At 42.2% G+C, this 17,238-nt stretch overlaps 1 non-coding gene across 1 annotated transcript; it reads right to left on the bottom strand.

Annotated features, from left to right (window-relative positions):
* Positions 1-9,326: 9,326 nt before the first annotated feature.
* On the bottom strand, positions 9,327-9,496 carry LOC128123561 (U1 spliceosomal RNA). The gene has a single exon (XR_008222736.1). It is a non-coding gene; the product is annotated as a U1 spliceosomal RNA (small nuclear RNA).
* Positions 9,497-17,238: the final 7,742 nt, after the last annotated feature.

The following is a 17,238-nucleotide window of genomic DNA, read 5'->3' as shown; positions in this document are numbered from 1 at the left end:
TCTGCCACCACCCAGCATTTGATCATGCTCTTTCTAGATTACTTTTAAAAACACAATTTTCTGGGCTGGCCAGTTGGTGCAAATGGCAGTTAGCAGGTAGGGGACTACTGCCAACTTCACAACCATATTTCAGTCCCTGAACCCGCTGTCTTCTACTTATACAACTGCATATGCAAACTAAATAAGTAAACGTTAAAGAGTTGAAATATAATTTTTTTTTTTTTCGAGACAGGGTTTCTCTGTGTAGCTTTGCGCCTTTCCTGGATCTCGCTCTGTAGAACAGGCTGGCCTCGAACTCACAGAGATCTGCCTGCCTCTGCCTCCTGAGTGCTGGGATTAAAGGCGTGCGCCACCACCGCCCGGCGAAATATAAATTTTAAGACTATCTGAATAGCATTAAATATCGGACTCACTATCTAGCTCAGGATGACCTTGTGACTCTGGTCTTCCTGACTTTACCTACCATGTGCTGTGATTGCCGCCATGAGCGCCGCCATGACTGGCTTAGAAGTTAACTGTTTAAACCTCACGTGCTCATGTGAACGCTTCTGGAAGAATTATACTTTCCTTTTGCTCCTTCTCCCTAATCATTTCCCATGACTAACATTTAATTAGCCCATTGTCCCTGAGCTGTTATAGATTCAAAACTATGACAACATGTTGATGCCAATGAAAATAGTTGAGTAAGGACATCAGAGTTCATCCCACCATGAAATAATGAAATATCAAACTGTGGAAATTTAACCAAAGGCTTACCACACTCCAGAATCATTTATTCAAGAAAACCAACTCAATTTCTGTAAGAACGCTAAAATTTGTGTTATTTTAACTTGACCTACGTCATTCCTCACCATAGCTCTGTGGTACCCTTAAAAAACAGCCCACAGCCCCACTACTAGAGGGAGCAGAATGGAGCTGCAGCTCCCACAAAGCCTCAACCCTAGGGAATTGGTGGTCCCTAGTGAGACTAGACTTGTTTGTATTTGACCTGACTGGACAGTCTCTAGTTCTAGAAACTCCCCCCAGAAGATGTTTTTGGAAAATGATTGCAGGCAAATGTCCTAATCGAGGCAGTTACGTGAGGACAGTTGGGACAACAAAGAGTCTATGCAATAAGACTGACAAGAAAGCAGAGGAATGCAATGTCCACAGGAACTTTGAGATGCTCACGTACGAGTTTTGGAAACAGAAGACCACAAGCGGTCTGCCTGGGAATTTGGAAAGTAAGTTGTGCAAATGTGTGTATCTTAAGGTAGATAGAAAACCACCCAAGAAGCCCTGAGGAAGTTCACCCCTGGCTGATCTTGTAGTTCTGCACAGGTAGAAGGGGGAAACTAAGGCTGCCTCCAAAAGCACCCACACTAGAGTCCCAAAGGCAGGCAGAAAAATGGGTTCCTTAGAAGATGGTCAGAGAAAGAAGTAGAGGGACCCAGACCCTGCTCCAACGAGCATGAATTATGTGAGGAAAGAAGAAATCCTTTCTTTTCTTTATCTACAAGGCCTATAAGCCTGATAGCATGCCTCCCATGTGAAGCTCCTCAGTGTAGAATTCTGTGTTATACCAGTAGATTGCAAGAAATAAAAAACGATGAGCCGGTATCTTAACCACAGTGCTGAGAGTCACTGTGCTTAAACTTGCCATAAGGAAGACTTCCATGAAGAACAGGTAAAGGTTGCTTGAGCCAGTAGGATCTGGGTTCAAACTCTGGCTCTGTGACTTTCTAGTGAAACGATGTGAGTAAGACAGGCCGAAACCTGAGTTCTTTTAGTAGCATTTTCCTCATCAAACAGTTCAAGACTCAAAGGTGTCTAGAAGGGGCTGGCCAGAGCAGGTGCCTCAACACTAGTGACTCTGTATGTACAGTGGGCCAGTGGCAGGAACCCTGGGGATGCCAGATACTAGTGTGCCTAGGAGTTCTACAAGGGAAATGCAGCTCTCTGCGCCATAGGTCTGGTCTTAGGGTTTCTACTGCTGTGAAGAGACACCATGACCACAATAACTCTTAGAAAGGAAAGCATTTAAATGGGGTGGCTTACAGTTTCAGAGGTTTAGTCCATTATCATCATGGTGGGAAACATGGTGGCATATAGGCAGACATGGTGCTGGAGAAGGAGCTGAGAGTTCTACGTCTTGATATGCATGCAACAGGAAGTGAACTAACTCACTTGGTGTGGCTTGAGCATATATGAGACTTCAAAGCCCACCTCCACAGTGACACACTTCCTCCAAGAAGACCACACCTACTCCAACAAAGCCACACCTCCCTTTGGGGGCCATTTTCTTTTAAGCCACCACAAGTCCAGTTAGAAGTCAACTTCACGATAAGATACAATGCACAAGAAGCTGAGTGAAGCTGTCCAGAAGACAGTCTCTTAGTGGTTCCACCACTTGTTAACGATGTGAGCATAGACAAGTTAGCCAACATCTCTCAGTTTCAACTTCATCAATTGCAAAATGTGGATAATAATGGTTTCACTGCAAGAGTTTTGGGGAAAGTGAAAAGAAAGTGACATGTTTGAATATATACTATGTGCCTAATACTTTTGTAGGAACTTCATGGCATTATTTCATTTGTTTCAGTATTTCATATAGTGCCTGGAACACAACAAACATCTCATAAATGTAGGTATCGAAGAATTGTTACAGGCAGAGGGAGAATTCCTAGGATTGCAAGAGAAGGGGCCTTCCCACACCAGTGGGAAGGATAGGATGCAACAGAGAGAAAAAAGGTGTCACAGTGTCGGATGTGACCCTTTCAAAAATGCTGGATGGTTACAAATTAAACATCCTGTCTTGATCATCCCAAAGGACACACCTGAGTTGCTCCTGTCATCTTTAATGTTTGTGCCTCTCAATGTGAGAAGCAGCTGCCAGGACACTGTGAAAACCAGAGGGAGGAAGGAGCATGTCCTCAAGGGAGCAACTTTTTTTTTTTTTAACACATTCAATTTTTTTAGATTTATTATTCTATGTATGAGTATTATGCCTACATGTATGTATGTGTACCACATGTATAAGCCAGAAGAGTACATTGGGTCCCCTGGAACTGGAGTTTACAGACATTTGTGAGCCACCATGTGAGAATCAAACCCAGGCAACAAGTACTTTTAGTCACTAAGCCAGCTCTCCAGGCCCAGTAGCAAACTTTTGGACATGAATAGTTTCCTATAGGAAACCAATGCTAGGGAGCTAGTCAGAAGCACTGGGGTATTCCTGGCTCCATGAGTCAATTTATAGTCATTTACCCTGTGGATAGTCTCAATTGTGGGTAGACACTTCAGTAGGGATAAAACCTGAATTTTCCTTTCAGGGTTATGCTCTTGGCACAGTATTGATGGACCATAGACAAACTATCACGTGAATGTGCTCAGTCTGAATAGTGTGTAGCTCTTTTGTCCAGTGAAATCCTTCAGGGAGCTGATTATTAAAAGCAATGAAGCTCCTAAAAGACTTTGAAAACAAGTCACTGGGCAGGACCTGTGCAGCTAAATGAAGGAGAAGCACTTTCAAGTTGGGAGGGGTGCACTTACCATGCAGATTGTCACCCACTATTGGTTTTTTTTTATAACATTTTTCATATTTAAACGAGACATGATTCCTATTGTCAATAAAACAATGGTACTTAACTAATGAACTTTTGGTGTGTCTTTGACATGGATTTCAGATTCAAGAGCATCTGACCCTGAAGGTACTGATAATATGTTTTGTCAGTGTTTGTCAGTAACATGGAGGCTGTATCCAAGTAGGTACCTGGAACCAGGGGCGATTATGGATCTTGAGAGGGAAAGGCTCTCTAATAATAACACACAGAGTTTATTAGTATAGAAGCTGCAATAGCCCCAACCAGGACTTTGGCAGGGTCTGTGCAATGAGAAGCCTTTGGGCATAGGCTCCATTCAGCTCTAGACAAACCCACCTCAGTTGGGACTTTTGTAATGCAGGGAAGGCAGAATTTCAACTTACAAACACTATCAGAATTGTGCACTATATGTCACAGAATTCTTGTTCTCTCCCTTGGCAACTTGCCTTTGGAAAGATGCAAGAAGCATCTGTCCTACCATGGGAAATATTTCCTGAAGAAAACTGCCCTATCACAAAGAGTTGGGTGTTGGATCCTAACAAAGGAGTCCCAGCACACACTTGGTGGTTGTGTCCATTGTTGTCAAGCTGCTGCTGCTTCTTTTTTTTTTTAATGAGTTCTTATTATCCTGCCTAGGTCAGCCTTGAACTCCCGGGCTCAAGACATCCTCCTGCCTCAGCATCTGAGGGCCTACAAGCATACACTGTGCCTACCTCACTGGGCCAATCTGTGATAGTGACTGAATTCTGGGAGGTACCATTCCATTCAGACCACATGATGTGAATATCAATGTCCAATACCAGTTAGCGCTGCTTCTCTCATCACCGGGAAGCAGACTCCCTTTCTGCAAAGATGGACACAAACTAGAGATAACAAGCCAGTGTCTCCTGCATGAGTCTTTCCTAACCCACCATCCACGCTCCTCTGCCTGAAAAGCAGACCCTGTGGTTCCTTTTCCCAAGTTAGGAGTCAGCAAGCTGTGCTGGAGAGAGGGGACTGCCACAAAGCATCTACAGAACAGTTCATGCAGCTCTAGCACATCCCAACCCTTCCTCCAATGGGAACCAACTGTGAATCTGGGTTTCTGACCTGCCAGACAGGTGACAGTCACCCAGAATCAGATTCAGAGCAGAAATTTCCTCTTGAGTTTATAATGCCTTCCTGGCCACTGAATGTCACACAAAGTGGGGTTTTTGCTTTGTTTTGTTTTTGACACAAGAGTCTACTATTAGTCCAAGACTGCTTCCAATTTATGATCCTCCTGCCTCTGTCTCCTGAGTGCAACTGCTGGTATTTAAGCAGATGCCATAATGCCAGACAAACACTAGCTAAAAGCTAATGAAATTCACTTTCTTCTTGAGGAAGAAAAGTATTATACAGAACCAGGCTAAAACAACATATTTTATGAATATTTTTAACCATATAGCTTAATGCAGATGGCATCTTATCCCTGCTGCAAAGGTGCCTCTTACCCACAGAGAATCCATGATTTCAGAGGCATATACTTCCTGAAAAATAATGTTCTAGATGATGGGGAGAGAAGTCACAGGGTGAATTCTCAGCCTTTGCTCCCTGGAGGACTTGTTATTAATCTTTGTTCTTTGGGAACTGTGCATGGGAGAGGGAATCACAAGTGGGTTTCCAAAAGCATCACACATCAGAGCCACAGCACTAGGGCCCCATCATGATACCTAGTGAGTGTTACTTGAGTGGTGTTACTTCTAGTGTCTGTGCTGAAGGTCAGGACTAGGAAAGCAGATCATGTCCTGTAGTTTACACAGGTCTCCTGGTCTCCTGGGCCTTAGTTTCCTCGTTGGAAAAGAATGAATGGACCTTAAGACAAGCTATCACAGTTCACACAGGGTTTACACTCGGTGAATCAATACTCCATTGGGTTTTTAACACACAAATAAGTATTTACATGTGCTTAACTTCTACTTCACTTACAACTTCTGTAAAAACTGCATTCCATGCCATGCTTGAAATGTTCCAAAGCTCAGTTCAATGAGTAAATTGCACCCAAGATTCCTAAAATAATGCAAAAAAAAAAAAAGGACATAAACCAATGAAAAGATACTTTAGAAAATTTGCATTTGTGGTGATTTTAATTTACATATAATTAAACATAAATTTAATTCTTTCTCCATTTGCTAAAGAAATCTGAGGATGGGGGCTGGAGAGATGGCTCAGTGGTTAAGAGCATTGGCTGCTCTTCCAGAGGACCCTGGTTTGATTCCCAGCACCCACATGGTGGCTCACAACTGTCTGTAACTCCCATTCCAGGGGATCTGGCACCCTCACACAGATATACATGTGCATAAATTAAAAATAAATAAATCTTTAAAAAAAAGAAACCTGAGGATGATACCAGCTTATAATTTACATATTTACATATGTAATACATTAGCCACAGTAAATGCTTAAAATTTTTTTCAATGATCTTTCCTTCTAAGAGAGGGTTTTTAGCACCTCTGACATTTTGGGTTGGACAACTCTGTTATGTAGGTTTGTCCTGTGTACTGGAGGACATCGAGGAACAACTCTGGTGTCTGCCCATTGGCGCGATGGCAGTAGCTTTTCCACAATTGCCAAGGCTGACCTTTGCACTAGTGAGAAATGGTGCTGTCGCTATGCACTCTGACTCAGCAGAAGTCTCCTAGTCATCTTTATTACAGACTAAGAGGATTTGGCATACACTTTCTATGACTTTTTACTTGCAGTAAAGTTTTCATTATTGTACTAAATAATGGATTTCTTCCTGACAAATTCATATACATATCTCTATCTCATTGTACTTTGCTCTTATCTGACCTACTACTCTCCACCCCACTCTGCTGGTTTTCTCCCTCCCTATACAGTCCTATTTTCCTGTCTTGTTTCACACACACACACACACACACACACACACACACACACACACACACACACACGCATGCACACGCGCACACACGCACTAGATTGCCCATATTTGAGAAAACTTGATGTTTCAGCTTTCTTTATCCCATTATCCTCTTAGTTCTTCATCCTTCTAGATCCCTTCTTACCCTTCACAGTGTTTCTTCTGTCTTCAACACACACACATGAAATCTAGGAATGCAGCTCACTGGCACAACACTTGCTTAGCAGGTAACAAGGCCCTAGGTTTGTCCCATCACCAACACACACACACACACACACACACACAAACACACACACACTGCAATATTTGTCTTTTTTGAGTCTAGCTTATTTCCTACTAATGAAGTTGTAAGTCAGATATCAAAAAGTAACAAAGGGGGATTAAAATTCAAACATGAAGGGGTTATATTTGTCACTTACATGTACTTCACAAAAGGTAATGATTCAAATGTCCTTCTTTCAATATAACGTATTTTATTGCAAGATACATCCCTAGGAAACATAAAAGAGAAATATTGCTTGGCTTAGCCATTAGATGTCTAGTTAGTGTGACTAGTAGAACTGAGAATTGGTAATAGAAAACACATTGTTCTTGTCTAGACTCTAACCTGTGGATCTGAATAGTTCAGAGTCACTTGCTTTGTCTAGCCATCTCATGAGAGCCTCACCCTTTATGACGTTCACATATGTACCACAAAACTATGGATCTTGATAGAGCTTGTGAGTTAGTCATTTTGAGAGATTATGTGGCTTTTTATGTTTGAAACAGGGTCTTCCCAAGTAGGCTAGGCTGACTTCACACCCCCAGATTTCCCACCTCAGCCTCCTGAGTCCTGGAACTACTGGCATATACCTGGTGCCTGGGACCTCTGAAGATGCAGGTTCTCAGCTGTCCTTCAGACTTGCTGATTCAGTAATTGTGCATTGAGAAGTGATGCCAGCCCTTCAGGTGATGTTGCCAGGCTCCTGGCTGTCTGTCTGAGAGCATTGCTACAGTCCAGTGGCCCTCATCATGATACCTTGGCTTGGCATTCAAATCCCCAGAGGGTCTGGCTGTACAGGTGCTCATAGGCATTCCTCTAACTCATGTTTTTACTTTTGTCTTCACTCTTGTTTTTAGTGCCTAGCATATTCTCCCCCAAGAGACCTGTCTGGGACTGGTGAGATGTCTTAATGTGTACTGACACCTATGGCCAAGATTAATGACCTGAGCTCGACCTCCTCAGACCTCCATGGTGGAAGGACAGAACCAAATTCTGCAAGTTGTCATCTGACCTCCATGCTTGTCTCTGGCACGAACATACACACACACACACACACACACACACACACACACACACACACACACCCAAAAAATGTAACAATGGAAGTTTTTAAAAAGAGGCCTGATGATTCCCAATGACACCCAATGTTCAATTGCTCTTTAGTTGCCAGACATGGTGGTGTGTGCCTTCAATCCCAGCACTCTGGAGGCAGAGGCAGGGTGATTTCTGAGTTCAAGGGCAGCCTGAACTACATTGTGAGTCCCAGGATGGCCAGGGCTACAGAGTGAGACTATTTCAAAACACTAAAGGAAAAAAACTACACTAGTTGTTTCAAGGAAAATGTTCCTTGGAACAAACTCAAGTCTTCTGTTGTGTGTCATATATGTCCAAGTTAATTTTTAGAATGTCTCACAATTAAAAAAGTATTTTAAACTGGCGGGGCAGTGGTGGCACACACCTTTAATCCCAGCACTCAGAAGGCAGAGGCAGGTGGATCTCTGTGAGTGTGAGGCCAGCCTGGTCTACAGAGTGAGTTCAGGACAGCCAGGGCTACACAGAGAAATCTTGTCTAGAAAAACAAAAAACAAACAAAAATTAGCTAAAACAGAATATGTCGAACACTATTTCTATTATTGGAGGCATGGCAATTTATACTTCCGTGTCTATATTTATTATGTTTTTAACGGTTACTTTTGCATCTAATTTTGTCAATCATAAGCTCCTTGAAAGCATGGAAAGCTTACTCATTTCCATTGCCTACTAAGTTTTAGACTGACACAAATATTTAAGCAAACTAAACTTATAAAACGAAGAACTGCAGAGGGATTGTGTACATGACTATTTTGGAAGGAATTCAATTTATGGCTTCATGGCTGATTCCTGTTGTTTATCTTTACAGCATTATGGTTTGAATTTGTGTGTTTGTTCCTCAATCTGAGAGGGAAGGATTCATGTCCTCCTCATTGCTGTGCCTCTAGTTATAGGCAAAGTGTTTGGCATGCTCTGTTTAAGCTAATTTTCTAAGTTGAGAGGCATTTTAAAAATTAATTGGAATATATATGCTAACAGGAAACAATTGCTTACAAAGTATTTCATAATATAAACAATAAAAGGACTACTCCATTAGGAGATCTTTCATTGTTTTTCTCCAAACATATTTATAAGGCTTAAGAGTTCTGATGCATAAGATCTCAAAAAGGTCAGTTTAAAAGTGGTCATTTTGGGCTCATGGTGGCGCACACCTTTAATCCCAGCACTTGAGAGGCAGAAGCAGGTGGATCTTTGTGAGTTCAGGTCAGTCTGATCTACAAAGTGAGTTCCAGGCCAGCCAAGGCTAAATGGTGTTACCTTGTCTCAAACAAAACAAAAGTGGTATCTTTTAGGGCCTAGAAGGAAGATTTTTAACATCGTGGGAGGCTCTATTTATGCACTTCCCAGGAGCTGTTTGCAATAGAGAATATAATCTATTTGCTTAAAAGTGTCACTTTTTTTTGGCTCAGTAAGAATTAAGGGCATATGCCCATGGGTAAAGGACAGAAGCCAAGTTTTCACAATAAACAACATGGTATATTCTTCAGATTTTTAGGGGAGATCATGGATGCAGTCTCCTGCTACCACAAACTATGCAGTCAAGTTTCCCAAACTGGGAGAGATTGCAAGGGTCAGCACATCCGGAGTGCAGTGGATATAAGCCTTGCCCCAGAAAAACTACCTTTGTGATTGTGATCATGGGATCCCCTGCCAGTTATGTATTGCATTCTTATCTCTATATTAACAATCCTGGTTGTCCTGTCCTGGAACTCGCTTTGTAGACCTGGCTGGCCTCGAACTCACAGAGATCCTCCTGCCTCTGCTTCCTGAGTGCTGGGATTAAAGGCGTGTGCCATCACCGCCCGGCATTCTTATCTCTGAATAAGCAGAATTATTGTGGCAAGTACTCCTTCCTTGGCAACAAGATTGTTGAAATTTTTATTGTTTTGTTAGTGAATGGTAGGAGAATTTCTGGTATGTTCCCTTGCAGCAAACTTTTCTAGATACACCTTTATTTTTTTTAGTCTGGGTTTCATTGTGTAGTCCTGGTTGGCCTAGAACTAACTAGGAATACCTCTAAAGCATCATTTCAAGCATCTATTTCTGACATGGGCATAAAAATTCTTACATTGGAAGCCTTAATAGTAGAATGTTCTCCTAACAGGTTTATCATATTGATGATATCATCTATGTACTTTTATGTTTAGCTAATTACTTAATGCTGCAATGTTAAATTTAACTCAGATTAATTGTAAGCATAAGTTGGGTATGTAGGCACAAGCCTGGAATTAATTCCAGCATTTGGGTTGGAAGACTAAGGTAGGGAGACTGGGGTAAATTCAAGGTCAGCCTAGGCCACATAGTAAGACCCAGGCTCGGAAAAAACAAAAGTGATAAAGAACAGTTGGTAGAGTGGTTTCCCAGCATACAGGAAGCCTTGGGTTTGGTTCCCAAGACTGCATCAACTGTGCAGTGGTAGATGCTGGTAATCCTAGCACTTGGGAGGTAGAGTCAAAAGAATCAGGTGTTCAAGGCCAACCTTTGCTTTTTAGAGAATTCAAGGCCAGTCTGGGCTTATATTAGGCCATGCTTCAAAAAGGAAAAAACAAAACCAAAACACACAAATTTTTAAAACACTCTCGGTTGCCTGGAGGTAGTGGCCCATGCCTTTAATCCCAGCATTCAGGAGGCAGAGACAAGTAGATCTCTGTGAGTTCAAGGCCAGCCTGGTCTACAGAGTGAGTTCCAGGACAGCCAAGGCTACACAGAGAAACCCTGTCCTGAAAACAAACAAACAAACAAAAAAACAAAAAAAACCCCAAAACCCAAAAAACCAAAAAAACACCAAAAGCACCCCGAAAACCCCACCAACCAACCAACCAACAACAAAAAACAACCAACAAAACAAAACCTCCAAAACACTCTGGTCTAATGACCTTCAAATTAATGCAGATGGATCTTTTCTTCTCTTAGATGCAACAGCTTGGAGCCAGTACTAATTCCTTCCATGCTACCATGTCATCTTTCTTGTAAAGGTGAGACCAGCAAATATTTTAGACTTTGCAGGCCACACATAGTCTCTGTTGCACATTCTTTATTGGTTCTCATTTTTCTTTTTTAGCCTTGTTAGTTGTTTGGCTACGAAGTCACCCCTCCCCTCCAAAAAATAAGAAAAGGAACATATATTGAAGGCTTAGTTTTCAGCTGGGGGTCTTTGGTTGGTAGGCACTAGGTCATACATGGATTAACTCACTGCTGAGTCCCTAGCTGAATGTGCTATGAGGAGGCGGGGCCTGATTGGAGGAAACACGTCTTATTATTGGGAATTTCTTCTTTCACTCTTTCTGAAGCTTTGCCCTACCACAGCCTTCCATCATCATGCTTTGCCTCACCACAGGCCCAGAAACAATGGAGCCAGCGACCATAAACCCAAAACCTCTGAACTGAAGGGCCAAAGTGAATCCTGCCTCCTCCCAGGTGTTCTCATCAGGCACCCTGTCACATCAACAAAAAAGGCACTGGCACAAGTCCTCTAAAAGTGTCAAACCACTCCTATAGTAAATGAGAACATGGATCAGACTTGATCGAGGTATGACAGACTAGATCCAAATACAAGCATATGCCTTAGGAAACAAGGGTCGTGTGAGGTCCAGTAATTGCTCAGACCTTACTAACATTTCCCCCTGCAAATGGAGTTCTTCTATCTGAAGCTCGTCTATATGATTTAAGAAATTTAAAATGGATAGAAGGCATTTTCATGCTAGAGATGGGCTGAGCCCTCCCCCGCCAAACCCCTGAGTGGCATAACTGCAGATTCTGTTTTACTATGTTTTTGCCTTTAGAGCCAGGGTCTTGCCAAGCAGCCCTGGAACTGATGGGAAACCCACTATGTAGACCATGAAGATCTCCAACTTGGAGCAATCCTCCTATTTTCTACCTCCTCAGTCCTGGGATTATAAGCAAACACTGTCAAACCCAGCCAATAATTGCACAATTTTATTGCTTGAAGAGATGTTAGTATCTATCTAGTTCAAATCCCTTGTTAACCAATAGATAACCCATAACTTACAAAGAGATATGCTTAACTAACTTACAAAACCTGGAGGGACAGCAGGCCTTCAAATGTATCCTTATGTAATTCAGTCAGGAGATTTTCACTGAGAATTCTGGAAGATTAAAAGGTTATCTGGATCAAAAATCATCAAACAGATGGACAACATCCAGTGGTGAAATGGAATGGAGAAATACATGCTGTCATATGCTATTGCTGAGAGTATAAATTGTCATCAGTGTTTTTGGGAGCAATTAAAATTTCATCTATACAATGGTCTCCACCCTAGAGATTCCATTTCTAAGTATTTAGTTTACAGAAACTTGTACATGTTCCGAAAGAAGTATGTAGGATGTTTATTACAGCCATACATATAACAGAAAAACATATTCTTCAAACATCAGTAGGTAATATTAAATTCTCACTGATGTGTACATACTATGAAATACTATGCATGAAATAAATAGAATAACTGTGTTAAAAAGAAACTTTACATATCATGAAGTGAAAACACCAAGTTGAAGGATGTTCTTATTTATGTAAAAATTATAAATAGATATCAAATTTATTTTTCTGAATATGTCTGGAAAGATATATACCAAATTCACAGTAATGGCTACCTGTCCTCATCAGCTTTTTTTCAGTTCAACACAGACTAGGGTCATCTGTGAAGAGGGATTTCAATTGAGAGAATATCTGCACTGTGGGAGTGGGGCATTTTCTTTATTAATTACTGATGTGTAAGATGAAATAAACTCTTTCCTCTCCTAGGTGCTTTTGTTCATGGTCTTCATCACAGCAAAACAAAACTAATACATTACCTCAGAGGTGAAAAATCAGAGCACAGGGAAGGTTTCACTATACCTGATATGTAATTTATATATTTATTATATTTTTATATAATTTATTATATAATTAATGTTAGTTCATTAATATAATTTATATACTAAGAATGTAATGGTAGGCTAGGTGTGGTGGCACACATCTTTAATCTAGCACTTAAGAACTGCTGGCAGCCGGGCGGTGGTGGCGCACGCCTTTAATCCCAGCACTCAGGAGGCAGAGGCAGGCGGATCTCTGTGAGTTCGAGGCCAGCCTGGTCTACAGTGCGAGATCCAGGAAAGGCACAAAGCTACACTGAGAAACCCTGTCTCGAAAAACCAAAAAAAAAAAAAAAAAGAACTGCTGGCAATGGTCGAGAGACAGCCCGAACTGACCTACTCTGGTGATGGGATGATCCAACTACTGAGGGATCTGGATGCAGAGATCCATGGCTAGGCCCGGGGTGGGTCTCTGGGAGTCCAATTAGCGAGAATGAGGAGGGTTTATATGAGCGAAAATTGTTGAGACCAAGGTTGGATAAAGCACAGGGACAAATAGCCAAACTAACGGAAACACATGAACTATGAACCAATGGCTGAGGGGTCACCAACTGGATCAGGCCCTCTGAATGGGTGAGACAGTTGATTGGCTTGATCTGTTTGGGAGGCATCCAGGCAGTGGGACCGGGTCCTGTGCTCATTGCATGAGTTGGCTGTTTGAAACCTGGGGCCTATGCAGGGTCTCTTGGCTCGGCCTGGGAGGAGGGGACTGGACCTACCTGGACTGAGTCCACCAGGTTGATCTCAGTCCGTGGGGGAGGCTTTGCCCTGGAGGAGGTGGGAATGGGGGGTGGGCTGGGGAGAAGGTGAGGGGGGAGGGAGGGGGGAGAACAAGGGAATCCGTGGCAATCCGTGGCTGATATGTAGAACTGAATTGTATTGCAAAATAAAAAAATAAAAAAAAAAAAAAAAAGAAGGAGAGGCAGAAATACATACAGAAGAAAATGTAAAACAAGTTTGGGCTGAATTGATGGTGTTTAAACCCATGGCCTCGTGCGTGCTAGGCAACTGTTCTCCCCCTGAGCTACATACACCCCAATCCCCACAAAATTGACCAGGGAAATTTAGTCAATATAGGTTGATTGGGGCTGTGAAGAGGAAATACCTGTTCTCAGAGGTATTTACCACAAAATCTGGACCAAGAGGGATCTTACAAAAAAGTGTAGTGCTTTAGTCCTTGTTGTTTATTTTTGTGTTTATATTTGTAAAAAATATACTCACAGTGTCTCAGTCCAACGGTATGCTTTCCATACATGTTTTTCAATGTAAGAAATAGAATTTCCTTGGAAATTCCTGTGAAGAAACAGTTCATATACTTGAATAAATAGGAAAAGAATAAGCAGAAGCAGTAAAACCATCGCACCCTCGTGGAGGTGTTCAGTGCAGAATGAAGGAGACCACCCATCTTCTAACTCCCACATCTGTCGGTTTCCAAGGGCCACTGGTGCAAGCAGTGAGACAGTTCCTCGAAAAGTGAATTTCAAATCTGTGGGTGCACATTCCACTTTCCTCTTTGCTGTACACTCTACAGCCCAACTCTAAATTTAACCAGTCACTAAATCCTGTCTTCTCTTTCTCATGGGCCACCACAGTGGAGAGCTTATTATAAAAAATTTCTCCTGTCTTATTAATTATTCTCTCTTTCCTGGAAACGTCTAATGGGTTTCCATGTCTCCCCATGTCACTTTGTAAATCCTACAGCTGATAGTCAGATCTTACACAGTATCTATACTTGTTTTTAATCTGCCTATTCTAAATCCCCATTATTCTTATAGCCATGCCTTTGCCTAGGCTGTACTCTCTTATTTTCCTCTATTCAACAATAGACATCCTTTGAGAAACAGGTAAAAGTTTAATGCTCCCTTTTCCCCTATGTATCATTTTCATGTTCTAGAGACAACACCATACATATGTGGTTCTCACAGTTTTTAACCCCAAAAGTGCACAAAAGGTTATATGTCCTAGAACAAAGATGAGCTCTGAGAGATTGCGTAGTCTTAATAGCTAACATTCATGTATGCTAAGAACTGGATAAGTATTCCATGTAGTCAACTGAACCTCGCGCAGCAATCCTATGAAACAGTAGCTATTATACTCCCCATTTTACAGGTGAGGGAGTTTCATCACAGCTAAGCACTCTTCCTAGAGTTGCAGAACTACCACATGAAAGACCTGGGGTCAAACCCCAGGAGTCCAGCTCTGGAATCTTCTCTGACCTCTTCGGTGCATTCTCACTAATGAGATGAGTTATAGAGAGGCTGGAGTGAAAATGAAAGAGCCAAAGTTGAGCCACGATCTAATGGGGCTACTTGGAGACAGGGCACTGCAGTAAGAAGAAGGATAAAGAAGAATTCACAAGCAAAGGTCAAAGCAGAAAGTCAGCCAGTGTTGGTTGGGGTGACAAGGAAGGTCCAGCAGGGCTTTGAGGAAAAGGCTGCCATGTCAAGTAGAACGTAAAATAGAAATAAGTAAAGGTTATTCTTACAAAAAAGTTAAGGGGTGTTTGTGGATTTCGGGCCTTGGCACAGGCACTTGGTGGAGTTTCCGCTTTGGGCTGAGATGACTACACAATAGTGTCTCATTTTCACACAAGCAGAAGTCACATATGTTGGCAGTCATGGATGAATTTGGTTTCATTTGAACAAATAACTCTCTTTCTGTACTAAAAGTTGTAGCATAGGGAGTTATGGGAAATTCCATATCCATAGGTTGAAGTGTGGCTTCACTTGGGATTTGCTGAGTCTGAACCTGTTCTGTAGATAGAAATGTCACGATAGGATATGTTGGAGGAGGAGCTGTAGTTGGATGCTGACCTTGATCTTGAACTGATGTTGGAACTGTAGACTGAGCTGTGATCTGACTCATAGGTGGAGAAGGGCTTACCACTGTAACAGATTGTAGAGCTGTGGAAAATTCTGTTTGAGAAGACTGAGTAGCGACTTCAGTTGGATTTGACTGTAGAGTCTGAACCTGGTTTGGAGGTGGAAGTGTCCCCTCATGCTGTGTTGGAGGAGGGGATGTAGCTTTTGGGACTGCAGATTGTGTAGTCTCTAGATGAGTAGTTGTTAGGACTATGGAATGTGTAGTTTCTGGATGAGTAATTGCTGGGATGGTGAAATGTGAAGATTCTGGTTGAGTAATTGCTGAGATTTCAGAATGTAAGGTCTCTAAGTTTGGATGCTGAGATTGATCATGAACGGTTGCCATAACTGTTGCTTCAAAATGTGCTGAAGATGGAGTTACAGTTGCCTTAGGTGACTCTGTAGGCTGAACTGGTGCTGAACGCTTAACCATTGTAGCAGGTCGTGGAGTTATGGAAAATTCTGGGTGTGAGGGATGAATTGTGACTTGAGTTGGGTTTACATGCTGAGCATGAACCTGGTCTTCAGGTTGAAGGGTCACTTCTTGGTGTTTTGGAGGAAGAGCTGTAATATTATATGGGGCTGCAAAAAGTTCAGTCTCTACTTTGGATATTGTAATTAGGTTATGCTCTAATTCTATTTGTTGAACCGTGACTTCAGAAACAAGTGGATGCTGAGTTTGATCCTGAATTGGTATTTCATAAAACACTGGAGCTTGAGCTGCAACCACCTCATGTGGCTGTTCAGGCTCAGGAAGGATCTCCTGTGTGCTTGGAGAAGGTTCAACATCCAGATGGGAACTTGGAGTTACTGTAAATTCCAGATCTAAAGGTTGAACTGTAACTTCAGTTAGATTTGGGTGTTGAATATGAACTTGTTCTGGAAGTGTCAACTGATGGTACTGTGGAGGAGAAAATGCAGTTTCCTGTGGGGTTGCAAGAAGTTGAGGCTCTCTGGTAGGTTCCGAAGTTGTGCTGAGTCCCAAGTCCAAAGGATGAAATGAGACAACATGTGTTGTTGTATCACCTTGATCCTGGCCTAGTGTTGGAACTGCCACCTCTTGATACAATGGGACTGGAGCTAAAACTTCTGTAAGTGGTTCTGTAAGATGAGTTGTACTCTCTGGTGTAGTTTGAGAAAGTTCCTCAGGAGTTGGTTGATGAGTTATAGCAAGTTCCAGATCCATAGGTTGAACCGTGGCTTCACTTGGGTTTAGATGCTGAATGTGAACCTGTTGTGGAAGTGTCATCTGAGGGGGATTTGGAGGAAGAACTATAATCTCCTGTGGGGTTGTAGGAGGCTGAGGCTCTCTGGTAGTTTCTGAAGTTGTGGTGAGTCCCAAGTCCAAAGGATGAAATGAGACAACATGTGCTGTCGTATACTCAGCTTGATCCTGACCTGGTGTTGGAACTGTCACCTCCTGATACATTGGGGCTGGAGCTACAACCTCTCTAGGTGGTTCTGTAACTTGGGCTGGCACAATTGTGGTCTCTGGCACAATATGAGGAAGTTCTTTCTCAGGAGTAGATTGTGTAGTTGTGGTAAGTTCCAGATCCAAAGGTTGAACTGTGGCTTCACTTGGGTTTAGATGCTGAATGTGAACCTGCTGTGGAAGTGTCATCTGAGGGGGCTTTGGAGGAAGAACTATAGTCTCCCTTGAGATTGTAAGGG

This window comes from Peromyscus californicus, unplaced genomic scaffold (assembly GCF_007827085.1).
Source record: "Peromyscus californicus insignis strain IS unplaced genomic scaffold, ASM782708v3 Scaffold_3__1_contigs__length_106647218, whole genome shotgun sequence".
In the NCBI taxonomy this organism is placed as follows: domain Eukaryota; kingdom Metazoa; phylum Chordata; class Mammalia; order Rodentia; family Cricetidae; genus Peromyscus; species Peromyscus californicus.
Note: the sequence above shows the minus strand (reverse complement) of the source record. Positions and strands in the feature narration are given on the sequence as shown.